The sequence below is a fragment of the Moschus berezovskii genome, chromosome 2 (genome assembly GCF_049115385.1).
Source record: "Moschus berezovskii isolate FMDL1 chromosome 2, NW_MosBer_1.0, whole genome shotgun sequence".
In the NCBI taxonomy this organism is placed as follows: Eukaryota; Metazoa; Chordata; class Mammalia; order Artiodactyla; family Moschidae; genus Moschus; species Moschus berezovskii.
Window position 1 is genome coordinate 89,524,284 of NC_142461.1, and position 24,468 is coordinate 89,548,751.

The 24,468-nt window shown below is 42.3% G+C and overlaps 1 pseudogene; it reads left to right on the forward strand.

The window, feature by feature from the left end:
• The first annotated feature begins 1,282 nt into the window (after nucleotides 1–1,282).
• Nucleotides 1,283–2,604, forward strand: LOC129538529 (TBC1 domain family member 17-like; annotated as a pseudogene).
• Nucleotides 2,605–24,468: the final 21,864 nt, after the last annotated feature.

Consider the following 24,468-nt stretch of genomic DNA (forward strand, 5'->3'; position numbering starts at 1 on the left):
ATTTCTGCTTCATTGACTATGCCAAAGCCTTTGACTGTGTGGATCACAATAAACTGTGGAACATTCTGAAGGAGATGGGAATACCAGACCACCTGAACTGCCTCTTGAGAAACCTGCATGCAGGTCAGGAAGTAACAGATAGAACTGGACATGGAACAACCGACTGGTTCCAAGTAGGAAAAGAAGTACGTCAAGGTTGTATATTGTCACCCTGCTTATTTAACTTATATGCAGAGTATATCATGAGGAACGCTGGGCTGGAAGAAGCACAAGCTGGAATCAAGATTTCTGGGAGAAAAATCAATAACGTCAGATATGCAGGTGACACCACCCTTATGTCAGAAAGTGAAGAGGAACTCAAAAACCTCTTGATGAAAGTGAAAGAGGAGAGTGAAAAGGTTGGCCTGAAGCTCAACATTCAGAAAACAAAGATCATGGCATCTGGTCCCATCACTTCATGAGAAATAGATGGGGAAACAGTGGAAACAGTGTCAGACTTTATTTCTGGAGGCTCCAAACTCACTGTGGATGCTGATTGCAGCCAGGAAATTAAAAGATGCTTACTCCTTGGAAGGAAAGTTATGACCAACCTAGATAGCATATTAGAAAGCAGAGACATTACTTTGCCAACAAAGGTCCACCTAGTCAGTTCAGTTCAGTTCAGTTCAGTCGCTCAGTCCTGTCCGACTCTCTGCGACCCCATGAATCACAGCACGCCAGGCCTCCCTGTCCATCACCAACTCCCGGAGCTCACTCAAACTCATGTCCACAGAGTCGGTGATGCCATCCTGCCATCTCATTCTCAGTCGTCCCCTTTTCCTCCCGCCCCCAACCTATGGTTTTTCCCGTGGTCATGTATGGATGTGACAGTTGGACTGTGAAGAAAGCTGATCGCCAAAGAATGGATGCTTTTGAACTGTGGTGCTGGAGAAGACTCTTGAGAGTCCCTTGGACTGCAAGGAGATCCAACCAGTCCATTCTAAAGGAGATCAATCCTGGGTGTTCATTGGAAGAACTGATGCTAAAGCTGAAACTCCAATACTTTGGCCACCTCATGCGACCAATTGACTCACTGGCAAAGACTATGATGTTGGGAGGGATTGGGGGTGGGAGGAGACGGGGATGACAGAGAATGAGATGGCTGGATGGCATCACCGACTCGATGGACATGAGTTTGAGTGAACTCCGGGAGTTGGTGATGGACAGGGAGGCCTGGCGTGCTGTGATTCATGGGGTGGCAAAAGTCGGACAGGACTGAGCGACTGAACTGAACTGAAGAGGCATGTATCTACATACCAAGAAGCTCTACTGGGCTCCTTCATCAACTGCATCATCCACGCCACAGAGAAGGACAAATTACGTCCTCCTGCACTGGGCTCCTGTAGAGGAGGCTGGAGATTCCACTCAAATCCTCTCCTCCAAGTGGGGATGACTCCTACACTTCTGAAGAGAAACTGACCTTTGACCCCAGCTATGAGCCCCACCAGGCAGTCATCAGCCGCGGGAGACGCCATGGCTTTCACTCAGAGTCATGAGAAGTGCAGAGCCCATCTCTGGCAGGGGTTCTCTGGTCTTCTCGGTGAGTGAGTCTGACGAGGGTAAATCCATCCGCCATTCAAAGTCGGGCCTCAACTGAGCTTGCCTGGTCTTGGTCACACAGGACAGAGGCTCCCCGCCTGCCCGGCACGTCTACTGTGGGGCACTTGCGCCTTGCTCCATGTCCTCAGCCGTCACCTGCTGTTGGCCAGCTCCTCACAGGGCCTACAGCTCCCCACAGGGCCGCCACCTCTACCTCATCTCCCCTCATGACGCCTCTATCCTCTCCAACTCTTTCCACCATCTCCAGCTCTTTGACCAGGACACCTCCAACATGACGTCTAGCTTCCTCCAGGATTCCTACTTCAGCAGCTTCTCCCTCATGACTGACTTCTTCCTGGAATCTGGGCAGCCCCCTGGGAGGGCCTCCAGCGACCCTCTTCCAGCATCTGAAGACGTGCCCCACCCGGGTTGGAGGTCACTTCCGGTATGGCGCTGGAGCCGCTGCAGGCTTCACAGAGGAGGCCTACCACATGGGCTTTGAGGGCCGCTGGCAGCAGGTCCCTGAGCTGAGAGCCTGGCTCTTCTCAGGGGTGAGGAGCCGAGCTCACGCTCGGGGAGGGCTGGGCAGGACCGTTGGGTGATCAGGGAGAGGACCCCCAGGGTCTGAGCCCCAGCCTGAGGTGCCAAGCTTGGTGGCTCCTCCAGCAGTACCTCAGGTGAGAGGGCCCCGCCAAGGAGCACAAGGGCCACGTGTGCGAGAAAACCAACGGGGATTTCCTCCTGAAGCTACCGTGGAAATCCAATGAGACCAGAGCAGGAGTGGAGGAAATCGCCCCACATGATACCGTAGCCTTGTCGCCAGAGTCAAGAGCGAGAGCCACTCCCAAAGGACCAGCAAATTCTTATGGAGTCTTGAGAACCTTGGGCAGGACCTGCGGCACAACATCCTCCCCACCAGCGGCCTGTATCACAGCTACGTCCAGGGCAGGACTGACTGTCTCTCTCTCTGATCAGCCCGGGTCACTCCTTACGAGGCTGGTGCCTCCCGCTGTTTTTATGGCTTAAAGAGTGGGAACTCAGAAGACAATGAAGCGGCAACTCCTCCTGCTCCTGAAGGTGCTGAATCCGCTCCTCCGATACTTCCCAGACTCCCACCACTCCGGCTGTCTCCGCTTCAGCGTCTGGAGGCAATATGCCCCCTCCCCGATGGCCTTCGGCTGTAGAAAGCACTGTGGATGTGGACAGCCCGCACCCCGACCCCACCCCGGATGTGGGGCTGGACACCGCGTGCCTTCAGGCTGTGGATCCGGTGAGATCCTCAAGCACTTGGACGAGCTGACTTTGAAGCTGAGTGTGGAGGACGTGCCCACAAGCTGCCTGGTGTGTTCCTGACCCGCAGCTCCCAACAAACCTCTGGCTTTTCCTCCCCACCCCTCAACCCTCCGTGAGCTGCCTCACCACATGCAGGAGGTCCTAGGTCTGGCGCTGGCCTCAGAGCCCCACAGCCTTTTGCTCCCGTCTCCCCACTGCCCCACGCGTCCCCTCGGGCTCCGGCTCTCCCCACGGACACGGACCGGACCGGCAGCCTGGAGATCCTGCCAGAGGCGAGGAGGAAGCTGCAGGCCCCCAACCCTATTGGGCCTACTGAGCCGGTGTGTGGGCCTGGGCCTGGATGGCGAGGCCTGGGGGCCCCTAGTACCCTCTGACCACTCGGCAGGGTTGATCCCAATCCGGCCAGTAAACTGTAAGCGATGCCCGGGTGAGCTGCAGGGGTCTTGGAGGCGGGGCTCTCTCACCTGCCTGAGTTTGGGGCTTTTGGAGGAGTGAGGGTGGGGGTCCCCAGGTGTGACCTGCCACTTAGTAGCTCCGCGGGATGCATCCTGGCCAGAACCGAGATGGAAGGGATTACAGAACTGCTTACTCTTGGGAGCCTGTTTACCAGCTTATTCTGTGAGAAAGATAACTCGTGTTTAACAGCCCCCACCAAAAAAAGAGAGAAGAATTGGGAAGACTCCCCAAGCTGAGGGTAATGTCTCTGCTCTAAATTTCAGTTCAGGTCTCTCCTTACACTGTCCATCATACTCTGTGTGCTCCACACTATCCTTGTCATGCCTGTGTCATTTCCTTATATCAGTTCCCTTATTTCTAATTCCAGGCAATTTTTAGCCTTTGCTTTTGCCTTATGTAGGACATGGTTTGAGTATATAGAGTTTACAGCAATAGTATTTCTAAGAACGCTGGCTTCCTCCAGTGCCTTTTACAGTATTTCAACTCAGGAAAGACTTCATTTTCAACATTCATGGCCCTGTAGTGCTATTCTTGCCTGTATGTCTGTGCTTCGGGTGACTCTCAGTCTTGTCCCCTACATTTGGTCTCCGTGAGACAATTGGAGAAATGTTTGTTTTGTGAAAAGTATTTTTCAGATTGAGGTTTACACAGAGGATGACTTGCCCTCCCTTAGCTGTTTGGGTGAAAATATGCTGTCTTCCTCACCAACCCTTATGCCTTATTTCTTATTAACTGTTCTAAGACAGTTAACATATAATCCATCTCAGTTCAGAAGAAAGAATATTAATTTCTAAACTGTGCTTTAGGTGTCTGGAACAAGACACAATAAAGGGCAAGCTAAGAAATAATTTGTGATTCAATTGTGTGATTCCCCAAAAAGGGAACTGGCTTCAGTCAGTGCTATCAGTAGCTTTTGCTCTATTCTCAGCCCCCTCCCCCCAGGGCAATTTTTAATGTGCTACAGTAATAAGCTTCTGCATGCTATTATCTGGAAGACTAAAAACCTAAAAAAATTCCGTAAAGTTGTTAGTTTTGACCAAGAAGGAAGGAAACTTCTTCTCAGTGTCCCAGAATTGAGTATCATTGTCCCGAACTAGGTTACATGCCCACAGTTGAACCAACCACATGCTGAAAGAACATAATGTGTTAGATCTGGGGTGAAGGAAGGTGTTGCACTTAAGCTGCATCCTTATAGACTGTAAGGAGCTGAGGAGAGAAGGTCCCCAGAGTAAAATCAAGGTGCTATTACTAGAAAAAGATAAAAGGAAACAAGACAAGCTAAAAGTTTCCCCATCCAGCACTCAAATTAATTAACTCCCCAAACTCAGCTTGTGAGATATTTGACAGGATTTTTTTAAAAGGGAAATTAAGTAACATGATGCAATGTCACAATTTCACCTCTTGACTAATCAGCAAACATAGACATACATAAATATATTAGGACAATGACTTTTCCATTTTAATAATAAGAAAATATGTGGGTCACTCAGATGGAAGTTAAAAGCTGAATCTATTCAGAAGCAATTGTTAACTCCATTCTAAAGCCACAAGCATCCAAGCACATGACAATACACTGTCATGTCAAAGGGGTCCTATTCGTCTTCACTTCAATTTGCATCTTATTCTGACATTACACCATATGGCATGGGCCAAGTGCTCTTGTATGCAAAGTGAGTTCAAAGTAAATGAGCTAAAAATGTTTTACATACATAATGGCTCTTGTTTCAACTTAGCTGTGACTACCAGATTGCTGCAAACACCAAAATAATAGTGCTGCTAATGAGGAGATTTGTTCATAACTTACTACACTGTCAAATGTTTGACCATAATGGTTATTATTTATTGATATGTTATGTGTATACAAAGCAGTTGCTGAGGCCAAAAGCTGCCTCTGACAGAACCCAAGCCTATTAGATTGTGAATAATCTCTTAAAGATAACTGCTTAAAAAATCTGCCCAAAGTCTCTGTTATTTGAGATATCTTAATTGAAAAGACAGAGGCCTAGATTTCAAGCTAGAATACCAGAGTTGATCTTTTAAGAGACTGGAGTGACAACTCCCAAGTATGGTGAAGGTGCAGACAAGCAGGCACTTCCAGACATCATCAGTGGGAAAGTGCCTGACCCAGCCTTTTGGAGAGGAATCTGATATATATATATATATATAACAATATATTCAAATTTTTAAAGCCTGTATCCTTTGACTCAGCAATTTTACTTCTGGGAATCAACCCTGTAAAAATTAAGGTACCAGTACATGAGGCCATGCATACAAGGATGCTTATTGCAGTTGTATTTATGATAGCAAAAAAATTGGAACAGCATGCACATCCACAAGAATGGAATGGTTGAGTAGACAGATGTATCCATTTGGTCTTCTAAAAGAACAAGTCAGATTTACATCTTAGTTTGGAGACATGGATATTACATACTATTAGGTGAGAAAAGCAAGTTTCAGGAGAACCAGACAGATAAGCAATGATAGATGAGATAGATAGATGTATTCATCCATTTATATAAACACATAGGTGTACATACATATAGTATGATCACATTTTTGTATAAAAGAATAATAGGGTTTGGATTCAGACTCTAAAATATAAATGATTTTTGAACCTCTCTTCATCTGCAAAATAAAGACAATTTTTTTTGTGAGAATCAAATGAGATGATGTGAAAATGATTTTTTAATTGTTAATAGTTATCAAATGTCAATAATAATATTATCATAATATAATCTTATGTGAATCTGAAGTTCAGGTCCACAAAGTCCTCCAAAAGTAGTACCAGCTTATAGAATTGTATTTGGCTATATCCATACCAATATCAGCCACTTCTTCTGGTCTCCAATTGCGTGTAACTAGATTCACAAGAGAGAAAACAAATGGTGAGCTATATTAAAACTCCTGCAGATTACCCCATGCAGTGCCAGGAAAACAAAACACTGCACAAGTTCTCAGAGGGAGCCACACAATCCATTCAGTACTTTCAGCCCTAATAAGATCATGTTTATTTAGATAGTTGAATAGAGGACCACAGAAGATAATAGCCTTGCAGAAATATGGTTGTGTATAAGAAGTGTTTTCAGTTTTTAGAATTAGTGTATTCTCTCCTCAAATATGCTTTATCAGTAGTTTTAAGCATATAATAGATACAATTTTATATCCTGTCTCTGGGGCCATGTGACTCAACACCTCCCTATTTGTGTAATCTTGGGGAATTACTTATCCTCTCTCTAACTTGGTTCCTTCATTCACAAAATGGGGATGATAATTGTACTACCACTTGAGATTGTTATAATAACTAAATGAGTTAAAACTTCTAAAGGACTTAAAGTGAGAGGTGCAAAATAAATGTTAGTTATTATTACCCTTGTATGTATGTCATGCTCAGTCATGTCAGATTCTGTGAGCTCATGGACTGTAGCCCGCTAGGCTCCTCTTTTTCCAGGCAAAAATACTGGAGTGAGTTGCCATTTCCTACTCCAGCGTATCTTCCCAACCCAGGGATTGAACTCAGACATCTTTTGCATCTCCTGCTAATTCTTTACCATTTCCATTAATCATAAATTTAAATGCTTTTCTTATATTCATTATCTAGTCTTCATAACTGTCATTTTATTGAAGTTTAATAGTACATAAATAGTGTGCTTTACAGAACGGGTGTATTGTAATTTAGTTGAACATTATTCTGTTTGCTTCTTATTTTTAAAAATGTTTTCTGTTTTATAATTGTAAATGATAGATTAATATCTTTGTACATTAACTTTTGCCATATTCTGGATTATTTCCATTAGATAAACCCACCCTGAAAGAGATGAGAGGAAGAAATAATATAGAAATCTTTGGGCATTTTGATGTGTCTTGAAAGAGAGATTATGAATATATCTTTATTCAGGCCTTTCTGAACTCCTTTCAGAAATTGACATGATGTTCTTCATCCAGCCATTCAATACCTGATGTTTTTTATCAAGGTTCATTTAAGAAAGGTCATTATAAGAAATGACCCTATTAAAATTCATCTATACAAGTATTTGAGTTTCAGACCTTTAAAACATAGTTCTCTAAGTGTAATCACAGCATGTTAGAATTTTGCTGCTAATAAGGCAAATTTGAACTCCAAAAAAAAAGGAAAGCCCACTTACTCAATGACATTTTTAGTACATAAAATTCCCCTTCTGAATCATGCACTCACAAACCATGCACCCCGAAACATTTAGCTCCTTCTGACTCATTCTGAAACAATCTGACAACTTCTCCATTGAAATTCAAAATGTCCCAATACTGTAATATCCTCTTTTCCTCTAATTAATTAGTTCACTTTCCCACTGGCAAAATGCAGGAATGATAATCTCTGTATTTACAGATTTGGAATGAAGTACATGTCTGGAATCTTCCACTGCCTTCTAGTCTAAGCATTCCCATCTTCCAAGCCTGCCTGTCTCTATCCTAATACTGGCTTCTCATTGTCTTCCTTCCCTGCCACTACACCAGCACTGTCAAAAGGTGACATCTTATCCTTCAAAATCGTGATGTTCCCAACCTCCATTTCCATCTGTAAACACTATAGTTTCTGTGCCCTCTCTGCACAGTTTGCTTAAGGAGACACACTGTCCTCAGTAATTTATGTGGATTGATCCAGACTTGCAAGGCACAGTTAGCTCTCCCATGACAATCTGTTTACTTTCCTCTTCTACCAGTACACTCTGAGTCTTCTGTCTTTCTAGAGGGTCACTCCACATAGAAAGCTCCCATCATGCAAGAGAAAAAATTGAATCCATAATGTTTGCTCTCTATAGCCCCTTTCCCTTATTGCTAACTGTTAAAGAGTACCCAAAAAATAAACATGAAACTCATTCCTCAGGTATTTGTCTTTTTCTGTTGCTACAGATCACACTGGGCTACTAGTCTGGCAAGCTTTTGGATTCCTTTACCACCAATTGTTGAATTAATTAATTTTCCAGCCAGCTTGCTCTTTGTTCTGTGTAGCACATAAATGGCACTCAGGGATGGCAAGTTTATACTAAGAAAGTAAGACAAGTACTAATTTAAATCACTATGAGAAGCACTTAAAAGCCCACACCTTCCTAGTGGACCCTTACTGACCATTATGAGCCTCCCAAGTGGGACCAGTGAATGACTTCAGAGACTTGAAAATTTCACCTAAGTGGCCTTGCATGAACCCAGGCTAAATTTGAAGTTAAAGTCATCCTTTGAAACTCGACTGCAAATTCTAACAGTGTTGCTGGGGAGATGCTACTGGTTGGCAAAATGGCAAGTCATTTATTCTCTCTGCTCTTGTTTCCTCACATATGAAATAAGGAACACTGATTCACTTCGCAGGAAGGCTGGATGCACTTAATTAATAACACATCAAAAACTGAAGAACACCTTTGCTCAGCCCCTAAACTTGGTTCAATTCAGTTCAGTTCAGTCGCTCAGTCATGTCTGACTCTTTGCGACCCCATGAATCACAGCACGCCAGGCCTCCCTGTCCATCACCAACTCCCGGAGTTCACTCAGACTCACGTCCATCGAGTCGGTGATGCCATCCAGCCATCTCATTCTCGGTCATCCCCGTCTCCTCCCACCCCCAATCCCTCCCAGCATCAGAGTCTTTTCCAGTGAGTCAACTCGTCGCATGAGGTGGCTGAAGTATTGGAGTTTCAGCTTTAGCATCAGTCCTTCCAGTGAACACCCAGGATTGATCTCCTTTAGAATGGACTGGTTGGATCTCCTTGCAGTCCAAGGGACTCTCAAGAGTCTTCTCCAGCACCACAGTTCAAAAGCATCAATTCTTCAGCAATCAGCTTTCTTCACAGTCCAACTCTCACATCCATACATGACCACGGGAAAAACCATAGCCTTGACTAGACGGACCTTGGTTGGCAAAGTAATGTCTCTGCTTTTTAATATGCTATCTAGGTTGGTCATTGGAGAAGGAAATGGCAACCCACTCCAGTGTTCTTGCCTGGAGAATCTCAGGGACGGCGGAGCCCGGTGGGCTGCCGTCTATGGGGTTGCACAGAGTCGGACACAACTGACGTGACTTAGCAGTAGCAGCAGGTTGGTCATAACTTTCTTGATAAATCTTGGTAAATGCCAGTAGCATTCATTGTTTAGTTGATCTTACCTAGATCTTTCCTTAAGTTGTGGGTCTGCCTGGCCCATAAATATTTTTTGTCTACATTGGTAGAAACTTATAGGCACACACATGGGTTTTGGTTTCCTATTTTAATGTTTTCATCGCTGCAATTGTTGAGGTCTTATGTTTTCTTCATCAGATGCTCACTGAGCTCCCCATTTACTACAGAAAACACTAGGCAGACATGCCAAAAAATTGCACGTCCAACTAGCATATATCCAGCCAAATGAGCCCACATCAAACTCAGTTTTCCTTTCCTTACTCCAAAGTACCTTCTGTGACTAGACAAAAGATGATAGAAACTTCATCCTAGAACATCAAACCCTGCCAGGCACATTTCCATCTGTCCTGCTGAAGATTGCCAAAAGCATTTTTTTAGGGTTCCCCCCCCCTTAAAGTTAGTCAATCAAAAATTCTCTCAGGCAGAAGTTATTTGAGGACTACAAAATGTGTTACTTCCTACCCTGACTGACCTCTTGGACTATGGAGGACATACCTGACCAAAATAGGAGGCAGAAAAACAACTGATGCACAGAAGTGGTACCTTCAGAATCTGTTTACTTCCTTCTTTTAGCCACACACACACACCAAAAAAAACCACCCAAAGACATTCAGTCTAAGTGATGAAGAATCATGTCTGTAAGGAGCGATAGGAAGCTTCACAGCTAGAGACTGGAGTCAAGAAGGTTAGAAGAGAAATTACATTAATGCCAAGGAGAGAAGGTAGAGGCCGAGGACTTGGGGTTGAATGGGTCAATGGCTTACTGCCCAGGACAAAAAGTAGACTGACCATTTGACCCTGCAGCAAGGGAAAGTCTTACTGATAAACAGGGGCAGAGATATAAAACATCATGTTAAATGTGTTTATTCTCTTCCGTAGAGAAGGCCAAATCGTTAAAGAGGAAAGTTTTCTTAATACTTCTCCTTGAACTGACACTGTGTCAGTTCGCAAATTTGTGCCAAATTAATAATCATCTCTCATCAGTCAACTCTCACTGATTCTCAGGACCACCAATTATCCCCACAACCAATTCCCACCCTGGTTTAGGTTTTATTGCTTCAGGCTGTTCTGTGAGTCTTTGTTCATATTTTTCTTAAATAGCCATAGTAGGATTATGCCTAAACATTGTAGTTTCTAGATGTACAAAGATGTTGCTGCTGCTGCTGCTGCTAAGTCACGTCAGTCATATGTCCGACTCTGTGCGACCCCATAGACGGCAGCCCACCAGGCTCCCCGTCCCTGGGATTCTCCAGGCAAGAACACTGGAGTGGATTGCCATTTCCTTTAGTGACTCTTTATTAAGAAACCATAGAATTTTGATCACCATGTTATATACTATAAGAAAGTTTTTTAGTAAAGTTCTTCCTTCCACTAATAACATTTTATTTTTCATTGAAAAGTGTATAAATATAATGGCACTGAACAAATGCATTAACAAAGTGATTTATAGTCAAATGGAAGTCAAGATAATACTGAAAAAGCAGAATTCAGAATGAGCACCACAACCACAGGAAATGAGGTCATACCTAACTGGGGAAAGTGAGCACCCTAGCTGCCTTCCTTTTTTACTTCCCACTCACTCCTTAACCCTCTGGCATCTGTCTTCCCTCCACTATGTGCTGGCTTATGGAAGTTGGTGGTTCCCAAATTTAGTGTGCATCAGGATTACCTGGAGAGCTTGTTAGAACACAGATTGCTGGGCTCCACCCTCAGTGTGTCTAATTCAGTAGATCTGGAATGGGGCCCAATAATTTGCATTTCCAACCAAGTCCCAGGTGCTGCTGCTCTGGGAACCTCATTCTGAGAACCACTGATCTGTGTAAGCTGCTAGGTTACCTTGACAAATCTGTTTTCTGAAAATGAGAATACCTACCTCTTCCTACCTCAGAGAATTACTAAAAAGACCTAAAACTTGTAAATGAAATGGATCACTGTGAAGGAACTTTATAAACTAAGCAGCAGATACAGTACTATTAGTAATCTCAGTATGGGCCTAATTGCCCTCTGTTGCATTTGATCACAAGGGATACTTTCTTCTTGAAACTCTTTTCTCTATCCCACTGTTCTTGTATGCCTTCTTCACTCATTCCTCTTTCTCCTTTATGTCCTGCTCTTCTCTCTCCATACTTTCTCTCGGAAAATTCATCTAGTCTCACTGGCTCAAAAACCACTTATAAGACTATCACCCCCAAAGGCCAAGTTCTATATCTCTAACTTATCCTGTTCTGTTCAAAATATCTCTAAGCTTAAAAATATATAATCGTATTTTACCCTCTCCCATATCTACCTCTTCCTCCCAGATACCAACAGACTTAAATGCTTCCTCATACAGCCTTTCATGTCATCTGCCCCATTGTCTCCCTTTCTCTACAACCCCAGTGCTGCTGTATTTGTTGCCCTCTGTCCCACAGCCCTCCCACCTGGCCTCTCTACTTTCACGACCTCCCTGCTCCCACCCTCCTAAATGCTCCCCCTTGTGAAGCTATTTTCATCAAGCCCTCTTCTCTCAAATCCACTTTGGCCTAAATAACAAAGTCCCAAAGCTAACTCAAATCTTTGCTGTTTTTTAGTTGCTAGGTTGTGTCTGACTCTTTTGTGACCCTATGGACTGTAGCCCACCAGGCTCCTCTGTTCCATGGGACTTTTCAAGCATGAATACTACAGTGGGTTGCCATTTCCTTCTCCAGGGGATCTTCCCAAACCAGGGGTCGGACTCGTGCTTCCTGCCTCGTCTCCTTCATTGCACGTAGATTCTTTACCACTGAGCCACTGGGGAAGACCAGCTCAAATATTAGCGGCTTTGAAATCTGCCCTCACTTTTGAGCAGAGGCTGGATGAGTGTCTATCAAAGGCAGTGGTAGAACAGATTCCTGTACTGAGTAATCTTCCCCTCCCACTATCCAGTTAGGTATTTTCAGTCTTTAGGCCTACTATTTCTCTAATAAAGCCATGGCTACAATCAGTCCATCCTATTAGTTTTTATGCCAAAATACCATCTCAGATACTACAAATGCGCATTAGTCAATGATGTTGCCATATCCTTCTGCCCACACAAAATTCATCGACATCAATGTCAATGCCTTCTTTTCTACCATGCTTGTTAACTCTATACACTGTAAAGCACTTTGTGTTTAAAGTCTTCCTGTTCTTCCTCCACCTCTTCTCCTTCTTCTTTCTTCTCCTCCCTCCTTCCCTCTCTCTCTCTTTCCTTCTCTCTACTGAGTCTTCCCCATCACTATACAGCATGCTTTAGAATCTCTTATCCTTTAAAAAGCAGTTCTGTTGACCCACTTGCACCATCATGTATTGACCATCTGTCAATCAGACCATTTCTTTGCTTGCTTTTACAACTTTTCTACACACAACTTCTTTTTACTACACATTCATTCCTTCTTCAACTCTTTGCAATCTAGTTTCTAGCTCCACTGAATTTTCAGTTCACTGAGAACCACCTCTGTGCCACAGTCAATGAAAATGTCTTTTCCTCTTATCCACCTCTCACTAGCAACTAACATGTCTAACCACTTCTCCCATCTTAACACTCTTCTCTTGACTTCCAGCTCTTCTGGTCTTCTTTTACCTCATTGATCTTTGGATTCTCAGTCTTCTTTCATGTCTCTTCTTCTGATCAGCCTCTAACTTTTGGAGTGCTCATGGGGCTCAGACCTGGGCTCTCCTCTTAATATCTACACACATTTCCTTGATGACCTCATCTACTCACTGGCTTTAAATAATATCCATTTGCTGGTGACTCCGTATTTTTCTCCAGGCATAATATCAATTTTAAAGCCCGATTTTGGAATCTTAATATGGTATCTAATATGCACATTAAACTTTTCTAAATAGAACTGCTTAGTCTCCTTAGACCTCTCCAATCTCCTTCCTGTTTCTACTCCAGTCCTCCCTCTCTCAACAAATTTATTCATTTAACTCAAACCAAAAATTTAGACACCATCTTTAATGTCCATCCACATTCAATCAATCAGCAGATCTTGTGTGTTGTACCAGTAAAATATATTTCAAATGTGCCCAATTCTCTCCATCACCAGTGCTGCCACCCTAGACCAAGCTATCAAACTCTCTTTCCTGGAATATTATAATAGTCCCCCAGGTGGCCTGCCTGCATCTATGCTTGGCCTTCTCCCATAGCAGAGTGATCTTTTTGAACTATAAATAATACCATATAACTCTTCTACTTAAAATATTTCACTGACCTCCCATTTTACTTAAAATTCAAACTTCTTATTGCAGCCTGTAATATTGGGCTCTCAACTCTCCCATCTTATTGGCACCACATTCATCTCCCTACAAGCATCTTATTCAGACCACACTGGTCTTTTGCTTATTATGTAAGCCAAGCTCTTTCTTGATCTCAGGACTTTTGCTGTTTCCTCCATCAGGAATGCTTTCTGCTGAGTTTTCACATGGTAAATACTACCTTATCCTTCAGATTTTAGTTCCTAATATCATCTTCTCAGAGACTACCCTGTCAAAAATATTCCTTATTAAAAAGTTACTTTCTGTCTCACTAAGAGTAACAGAAATTATAATTCAGAATCTTATTAGTTATGTTTTTGTTTACTTTTTTGTCATCTATCTCTAGCTTTATCTCCTAACCTCCATGCAACTAGAATATAAGCTCTAAAAGAAGAAACTTGTGTGTATTCTTCAATGGTTTATTTTTAGCCCCAAAGAATAGTGCTTAGGTTCCTCAGTATCAAAATTTTTGCTGAATAGGAGGACCATGCATGAGTCAAGATGGGCTAATGGAAACATAATTCCAAAATCTCAGTGGGCTAAAACTATAATGTATACCTTTGTAAGGGCTACAGGGCTCTGCTCCTTGTGGTCCTTTAGGGACTATGACTGACAGAGGCTTCCTCTCAAAATATGTATCCATGAGGAGCAGCACCCCAGTGGGACAAAGTGTGTTTAATTGCATGTAGCTCTTAACACTCAGTAAGATCCCCTCAGGTAGGAAATGGCAATCCACTTCAGTATTCTTCCATGGAAAATTCCATGGACAGAGGATCCTGGCAAGCTACAGTCCATGGTGCCAAAAAGAGTCAGACATGACTGAGTGACTGAGCACACACACACTTAACACTTCCAGAAAGAAGTGGCACATAGCAATTTTGCTTGCTTTGACCAAAACAAGTTATATAACCAAGCCTGCTGCTGCTGCTAAGTCACTTCAGTCATGTCCGACTCTGTGTGACCCCATAGATGGAAGCCTACCAGGCTCCCCCATCCCTGGGATTCTCCAGGCAAGAACACTGGAGTGGGTTGCCATTTCCTTCTCCAATGTGTGAAAGTGAAAAGTGAAAGTGAAGTCGCTCAGTCGTGTCCGACCCTTAGCGACCCCACGGACTGCAGCCTACCAGGCTCCTCCATCCATGGGATTTTCTAGGCAAGAGTACTGGAGTGGCTTGCCATTGCCTTCTCCGTAACCAAGCCTAAACTCCTTTATTTTTTAAATTGAAGTATAGTTGATTTACAGTGTTTATTAATTCCTACCATATAGCAAAGGGATTCAGTTATATACATATACATTCTTTTTTTATGTTTTCCACTATGGTTTATCATAGGATATTGAATAGTTCCCAGTAGGACCTTGTTGTTTATCCATTCTATATATAATAGCTTATATCTGCTAACCCCAACTTCCTACTTTATCCCTCCCTGAACCCCCTTTCCCCCTTGGCAACCATAAATCTGTTCTCTATGTCTGTGAGTCTGTTTCTGTTTTTGTAGATAAGTTCATTTGTGTCATATTTTAGATTCCACACCTAAATGATATCATATGGTATTTGTCTTTCTCTTTCTGAATTATTTCCCTTGGGTAAGTACGATAATATCTAGTTGCATCCTTGTTGCTACAAATGGCATTATTTCCTTCTTTTTACTGGCTGAGTAATATTCCATTGTATATATGTACCATATCTTCTTTATCCATTCATCTGCAATGCACATTTAGGTTACTTTCATGTCTTTAGCCAAGCCTAACTTCAGAAAGCGTGGGGAAGTATAATCATCCATGTGCCCAGAAGGAGAAAAGATGGAAATATTTGCTCATCAGCATTTATAATTCCATAACTATATTTTCTGGGAGGCTCTCTTGGTGGCTCAGTGGTAAAGAATCCACCTGCCAGTGCAGAAGATGCAAGTTTGATCCCTGGGTTGGGAAGATCCCCTGGAAAAGGAAATGGCAACCCATTTCAGTATTCTTGCCTGAAAAATCCCATGGACAGAGGAGCCTGGCAGGCTATAGTCCACAGTGCAAGAGCTGGATACCACTTAGTGACTAAACAATAACAATAACATCTTCCACTAGGAGATTTCTTCACCCAGAAGAAAGACGATAAAGATATTTGATCATTGCCCTTTTGACTTTCATATCTACCCTCTACTTAAAGCTTTCTGTCCCCAGCACAGGTTAACATAACCTCTCTGAATCTCTGTAGCACATATTCCTGTAATACTCACTTGATGTAGCTGTTCAGTCATCTGTCTCCCCATCTACACTGTAAATAAGGAGGACAAGGATCTGTGTCTCTTTTCCTCTGAACCTAGTATTCTGAGAACTTGGCTCAGTGCCTTTCACATAGTAGATTCTGTGAACAAATATTTGTTGGAAGAAGTCTTGTAGCTTTTCATGTGTATGTGTTTTTATCTGCACAATTAGACTAAATATTCCTCTGCATATAAATTGAATAATTTATATTTCATATATCTTACAGCTGATTCATCATGGAAATGTTCCTATATTGGCAGACACAGTAAATACTTGTTGAACTAAGCTATTTGATGGTATTGATTCCTCATCAAGGTGCCGTGTGCATAATATCCCCATTAAAAAGGAACTTTCATGTGTTTATTAGACATCTGTATGTCTTATTTAGAGAAATATCTGTTCAGGTCTTCTGCCCACTTTTGTATTGGGTTATTTGTTTTTCTGATATTGAGCTGCATGAGCTATTTGTATATTTTGGAAATTAATCCTTTGTTAGTTGTTTAATTTGCTATTATTTTCTCCTATTTTGAGCATTGTCTTTTCATCTTGCTTATGGTTTCCTTCATTGTGCAAAATCTTTTAAGTTTAAACACATGAAAAGATGTTCAATATCACTCATTATTAGAGAAATGCAAATCAAAAGTGCAGTGAGATATCTTACAAAGGTCAGGATGGCCATCATCAAAAGTCAACACACAATAAATGCTGAAGAGGGTGTGGAGAAAAGGGAACCCTGTTCCGCTGTTGGTGGGAATGTAAATTGATCCAGCCACTATGGAGAACAGTATGGAGATCCCTTACAAAACTAGGAATAAAATTACCATATGACCCAGCAATCTCACTACTAGGCATATACCCTGAGAAAACCATAATTGAAAAAGATACACATACCCCTGTGTTCATTGCAGCACTGTTTACAGTAACTAGGACATGGAAGCAACCTAGATGTCCATTGACAGATGAATGGATAAAGAAGTTGTGGTACATATACATAATGGAATATTAGTCAGCTATAAGAAGGAATGCATTTGAGTCCATTCTAACGAGGTGGATGAACCCAGAGCCTATTATACAGAGTGAAGTAAGTCAGAAAGAGAAAGATGAATATTGTATTTTAACACATAAATAATGGAATCTAGAAAGATGGAACTGATGATCCTATTTATAGGATAACAAAGGAGACACAGACATAAAGAACAGACTTTGGGACTCAGTGGGGGAAGAAGAGGATGAGATGATTTGAGAGAGTAGCACTGAAACATATACATGAACATATGTAAAATAGACAGCCAGTGGGAATTTGCTCTATGATGCAGGGAGTCCAAAGCCAGTGCTCTGTGACAACCTAGAGGAGTGGGATGGGGAAGGAAGTGGGGAGGAGGTTCAAGAGGGAGGGGACATGTGTATACCTGTGATTTATTCATGTTGATGTATGGCAGAAGCCATCACGTTATTATAGATAAAATAATTATCTTCCAATTTAAAATAAAATATAATTTTTTCTTAAAGAGGTACTTTCAAGTCTCCAGCACCACCATCTTTTGAGCACAAACTCAACAGAAGACACACGTTGCCATCCCTGGCTTCCAGCAAAAGTTCCTCAGCAGTTTTCTTTGGTAGGAAAAAACCAACAGATGATTGCCTGGGTCTTCTTGGTTCTGTTGGTGGTCAATCTGTCTGGAAGTGAAACTCCGCTTTCCACAGGATTTCATCAGAGCAGTAACCACGGGACTCAAATTTTGGTCATTGATAGTGTCTCAGCTCAGCTGTGTATCTTAATGTGAAAATGAAACTTGTGTTCCAGCCCCTTATGTTCCCTTTCTTGCAATTGCCAATTCCTAAAATGATGCTGTGATCAAAATCTGTTCCTTCTTGAGCAGGGTCATAACGTGTGATGACAGATCTGTCTCTTAGATCCTTACTATCTGACAGAGAATGGCAGTATTGTTGAGATTTTTATATCAGAAAACATCCTTTGGTTACCAGGTGGTTTCTGTTTCTGCTGACAAGTTCAGAGGACATATATTTGGACATCCTTCCTGCTGCAATGCTATGGGACTCACAGTCTTCTTCCTTAGAAAAATGTCATTTCAATTGACTGAGTATTCTCAATATTCTAGGTCTCACAAGCCAGTGTGACACAGCTGAAAGAGTCAGAGAAGCCTTCTTTAATTCCATAGCATATCTTGGGCCAAACCTGAATTTCCATTTCCTCATCAGAAAATTAGGATAATAATACCTATCTCATGGGACTAAATAACATAGAATTGGAAGTGTGTCTTTCTGTTCCTGGCACACAGGAGATATTCAATTCGAACAGCTAACTGTTAAAGTTAACTGTTATGCAAGATACCAATTTAAAGTCCCTTCAAATAAAATCACCTAATAATTAATTATGGAATTGTTTTGAGCTAATTAAGAGCCCACAACAGGGCTTGAGACATAATAAACTCTAGATAGGAATAACAACCAATAGCATCTACAGTGGAACATAATGCTATGCTATAATCTGATTTTTGCCCCTTTCCCACATTTTCATCTAATTTATATAGCTTTTCTAAAATATATCATGCTCTCTTCCATTGTATTTGGGAATGTATGTTGGCACAGCTTTTTTCCAGAGTGCAATTTAGCAGTATCCATCAAAATTTTAAATGTACAAATTCTTTGACCCAGAAATGCTACTTCTAGGCATTTATCCTATAGATAAGCTTGTGAAGGTAAAAGTGAAAGTCTCTCAGTCGTGTCCAACTTTTTGTAACCCCATGGGCTTCCCTGGTGGCTCAGAGGTTAATGCGTCTGCCTCCAATGCGGGAGACCCGGGTTCGATCCCTGGGTCGGGAAGATCCCCTGGAGAAGGAAATGGTAACCCACTCCAGTATTCTTGCCTGGAGAATCCCATGGATGGAGGAGATTAGGCTACAGTCCACGGGGTCGCAAAGAGTCGGACACGACTGAGCGACGGAACGGATGGACTATAACAGTCCGTGGAATTTTCCAGGCCAGAATACTGGAGTGGGTAGCCTTTCCCTCCTCCAGGGGATCTTCCCAACCCAGGGATCGAACTCAAGTCTCCCTCATTGCAGGCAGATTCTTTACCAGCTGAGCTATAAGGGAAGCCCATAGATAAGCTACCACATGTACTATATGATATAGGTAGAAAAACATTCATAGTAACATTGTTTGTAATATGAAAAGATGGAAATATAGCCTAATGTTCCTTAGTAGGAGAGTAGACAAATGATATATATGCAGAGAAAGAAATCCGTTGGGTGAAGCAGCTATAAATACTGACATGAAACAACTTCCGAGATACATCATTAAGCAAAAAGAGCAGGTGGCAGAGCAGTGTTTATGATATGTTATAATATTATTTGCATTAAAATTTATAAGCATCACATGCTTGTGTAAACATAGGCCATCCCTGGAAGGACAGAAGAGACTGGTAATAGCTATTGCCTCTGGGAAGAGGAAATAGGTGGCCCTGGAAAAGAGTAGAGAGACGATTAACCTCTTACAAAACCTTTTGAATTTTGTTCTGTGTACATATAGTTTCTTTTCCAAACATATGTTTCTTAAAACTGTCCTTATTCTATCATAAATAACTGATTAAATCTGGGAAGAGAATGGTAGACAAAAGGAATGTCTAAAATGTTTTCTTTCTTTTCTTTTTTTTAGCAAAAAAAAACCAAGGTATTTGTATTCTGTAATTATTTAAAATTTAATATGAAAAATGAAAATGACTGGAAAGGGAAAATACAGCTAGTTAAACCACTGTCACTTCCATAATACAATGACTATCAATCATCAGCCATTTGCTTGAGTACATATTAAGTCCCTGATGCTCTGGAGGATGCGGTAAGAGGGAGAAATGCAAGCGGAGAAGGCAATGGCAAGCCACTCCAGTACTCTTGCCTAGAAAATTCCATGGATGGAGGAGCCTGGTAGGCTGCAGTCCATGGGGTCGCTAAGGGTCGGACACGAGTGAGCAACTTCACTTTCACTTTTCACTTTCACACATTGGAGAAGAAAATGGCAACCCACTCCACTGTTCTTTCCTGGAGAATCCCAGGGACGGGGGACCTTCCGTCTATGGGGTCACACAGAGTCGGACACGACTGAAGTGACGCAGCAGCAGCAGCAGCTCTGGAGGATGCGGTAAGAGGGAGAAATGCAAAGGAGATAGCTTTTAATTATGTAAAAGTTCCCCTCAAGGAGCTCACTGTCTGGTTGAATAGATAAGACATATAGGTGAAATGATGAACAGCATCCAGCAGGGAAGCTGGCCTGGGTGAGGAGGCTTAGCAAAGGAGGGGTCAGCGGGAAGGACCTCTACAACAGAGATAATGATAATGTTGGGGACAAGTTATGTCTCCTGTTTTATCCATTTCTTTGTATTTAAAATGGTATAATCTGCCTTGGCTCTCCTCTCACAGGGATGCTGTTAGGATTAATGAGGTAATGTTTGTGCTTATATAGTGCCTTTCTTCTGAGAACTCAGAATGCTTTGTGTAAAGTATTTTTATTAATATTCATAGGGTGGCTTGTATAGTTTTCCACCTTTTGCTTTGGAATTTGCACATCTATACCTAAAAGACTTGAATTCTTCTCTCACTCTTCAACATTACTCTGGTTTTTGCACCAAAATAGTGCAGACTCAAGCTTTCAAGTCTTGGTGGTTTTATATAGCTCAGGGCTAATAGCATCACACAGCTTGCCTGCAGGAGGACCCACCTGTACATTCTAAAATTTCTACAGATTCCATTGTATACATATGCATGATAAACCTGAGCTCACTGAAAGATTTTAAACAAGTATATGACAGGGAAGGAAAAATCTCTCTATAACTAAGATTGCTCCCTAGGAAGTGTGAATCACAACAGCAGGAATTTTTGTGAGGTTGTGCTTGCAAGTTGAGGGATCAAGGCTGAACCCCACCTCCCTCTACTGCCCCCAGAGACCAGACTACTCTGCGTAACAGAGGTGATTTCCGATTGGGGACAGAGGGTGTCAAAAGAGAAGGCAGAAGCAGAGATGGAAAGAAGTAACGTGGAGCCAGGAAGGTATCAGGAGGCCGTGCACAGCAGGAAACGGCTTCTCGATATTCCCCCTCCCCAGTTATGAATAAACTTCACCAAAGCTTAGAAATAGTAGGAGTGAATGGATTTCTTACGTAAACCTGACTGAATCTGCACCCACAGAGATGGGGGTAATGAAGCAGAGACAAGTCGATGAGCCTGAGAAATTACAGAAATCATGAGAGAATCTGGACCTGCAATGACTTGGGACTGACTAGGCTCCAAGTAAACTAGACTAAATCTCTGAGGAAAAAAGGGACTTGGCTGACATGAGGATAAAGATATGTGATGCCCATTGCTGCTTGTTATTTTTGCATATTCCTGGTGGCTCAGGCAGTAAAGACTCTGCCTGCAATGCGGATGAATGTTCTTATTCAAGGTTCATCTTAGTCATATTTAACTTCTTTTTTGTTAGTTTGTTTGTCCGCAGTGCTTTATTTAACTACACTACTTATTTGTGGGGCTTCCCAGGTGGCTCAATGGTAAAGAATCTACCTGTCAAACAGGAGACCCGGGTATAATCCCTGGGTTGGGAAGATTCCTTGGAGAAGGGAATGGCAACCCACTTCAGTATTCTTGCCTGGGAAATCCTGTGGACAGAGGAGCCTGGCGGGTTACAGTCCATGGGATCACAAAGAATCATACCCGACTAAGCGACTAACACACCAATATTAAAATCAAGCTTTTAGGATAAAACTTAGGTTTAGAAAAGATGGCCCAGTCCAGCTCCTCTCTTGGATCAAGTGGAGAGTGACAGGCAGGGAGTAAGAGGACTTCCTCCCTGTACAGCAGCCCAGCCTGGCTACATGCAACCAAACTGTGCCACGGCCCCACACATCTTTCCTCAGACTTGTTTCTACCCTGTTTGCATGTTTGAGAATAGCACTTGGCTGAAGCCTTCGATTTGAGAGGTAGTAGGAGGGCTGCCTACTCATATCACGCTACCTGTTTGGCCCTAGGCCAATATCACAAAACAAAGCTTCTTGCAGCAACTGAGAAGAAACAATTTGCATAACTTAAAGCTACGTTAGAGTGTTGCGCTTCATGTCTGAGCAGCATAAGTCTTGAGCTTTAAATAGCCCAACCCTAACATATATTTAAGGGCAATGTTCTAAAGGTTGTGTTACATAAAGTGGAACACTTAGTGACACCACAGCAAAATGCCAGGTCCCCTTTCTTGCAAATTGACAGAAGCCAGCTTCAGTTAGGCAACTGGGAGGAAAACTTCTCTGTGATATGAAACCCAAAAGAGATCAGTCCTGTTTATAATTGGAGATTCCTACCGTCTTTCACTGACCCCAAATATCTCCTTGCCTTGTCTACCGCAGTCTTGCCAGTGCTCTGAAAGAGCCATCTTAGAGTCACTTTTCTGGATTAGACAATAAAAATCATAATTCCTGGAAGGACACTTAGGAATACCTAAATGTGCCACAGGTACAACTAAGGGCACAGGTCTTAACTGATGGACGAAAGTCCTAGACAGTATCTTTTCCCTTTGGCCTTCTTTCACTAATGTAGAGACCCAGATGTGTTTTTTCATTGCTCTCTTTGATAACCTAGTAGTCATTTCACACAGTTATAAAGCATAAAAGATGAAACTCTATACCCGAATCATCTATGGAACTTACATAAAATATAAGTGCCTGGGGTCCACCCCAGACTTACCAAGTCAGAATTTGAAAAGTGGTAGATATTTTAACAACTATGTTTTAAAAATGGTCCTACAGAAATTCTAATGCAAGCTTCTATCTCACAACCACTGGGGACAGGATGGGATGTAGGTAAAGGTCAGGGATGGGAAAAAGATATCTTGAAGATCTGGTGACTGAAGAAATATGCCAACTAGAAAAGATGGATCACAAAGACTGCACCCCACAGCAGATCCCTGATAGGAAAGGAGTGCAGTCACTCAAAGGTAATCACCCTGGAAAGTGACTGAGAATTCCAGACCAGGCTGGCGAAACTCCCCCAAACAAACTACTTGAAACAAATAAGAACTTTACCCTGTGTATACTGCCATATATGTTTACATTTGTTTATGCCTTCAATATAATATTTCCTAACCAATAAATGCCAGGTACAAACTTAGGTGCTAGAATAGAATATGGAGCAAAACTAGACAGAATTCCTTACCCCATGGAGCTTCCCTTCTAATAGGGAAGGCAAAGGATTAAAGAAATGATCATGGCTAAATGTAATGAGTGGTATGACAGGGGAAGTACAGGATGCTACAGGAATACATAGAGACAGAACTAACCTAGGCTAAGGGTTATCAAGGAAAGCTTCTGGAGCAAATGATTATTAAATGGAGACCTGAAGGATAAGTGACTATTAACCTGATAAACAGAATAGGGGATGAAAATCCAGATTTATGTGCAAAGCCTCATGGTTTTTTAGCCCATCAGACATTTGAATTACCTGGGAACATTGTTTTAAACTCCCCACTGCATCCCCATAAGTTTAATAATAATCTCTAGGGGTAGGACCTAGATTGGGAAGATCCCCTGAAGGAGGACGTGGTAACCCACTCCAGTATTCTTGCCTGGAGAATCCCCATGGGCAGAGGAGCCTGGCGGGCTACAGTCCATGGGATCGCAAAGAGTCAGACACAACTGAGTGACTAAGCACAGCACAGGTGTAGGACCCAGACATCAATAGTTTTTAAAGCTCCTCAGGTTATCCCGATGTGCAAACAAGGAGAACCAGTGGTATAGAGACAGGACTTTCCATTCAGGATGCTGAAAGAAATTCAGAGCATTTAATTCAGGTGAGAAAATTGCAAGACAGATCCAGTAAGAACTGTGTTAGAATTCTCCAGAGAAAATCAGAACAATAGGACTTGCCAGATAGACAGATAGAGGGTTTTATTGTAAGGAATTGGCTCACATGATAATGGAGGCTGAGAATTTATTAGAGATCTTACTATTTGTTGGTGGTTTAGCTACAGCCCAAGTACAGAAGAAAACTGACATCCTAGCTCAAAAACAGGCAGAGAGAAAGTGAATTCTCCCTCACCTTTAGTCTTTTCAGACCTCAGATTGGATGAGGCATGCCCACACTGGGGAGGGCAACTGTTTTATTCAGTCTACAATTCAAATATTCATCTCACTCAGAAATACCTTTGCAGGATGTTTAACCAAATATCTGGGTACACTATAGCCCACTCAAGTTGACACATAAAATTGGCCATCACATCATTCTTAAAGAATTCATGTTTTATCTTAAAGTCGTGGGAATCTTTTAAGCAAGGGAATATGATCTGACTAGTATATTTAATATGGTCACTCTGCTGTGATTTGAGAAAAGGAAAGAAACTAATGGTGATGAAATCATTAGGAGGCTGTTGCAATAACCTAGGCAAGAGTGATGGCCACTTGAACTAGGGTGCTGACAGACATGCTGGAGA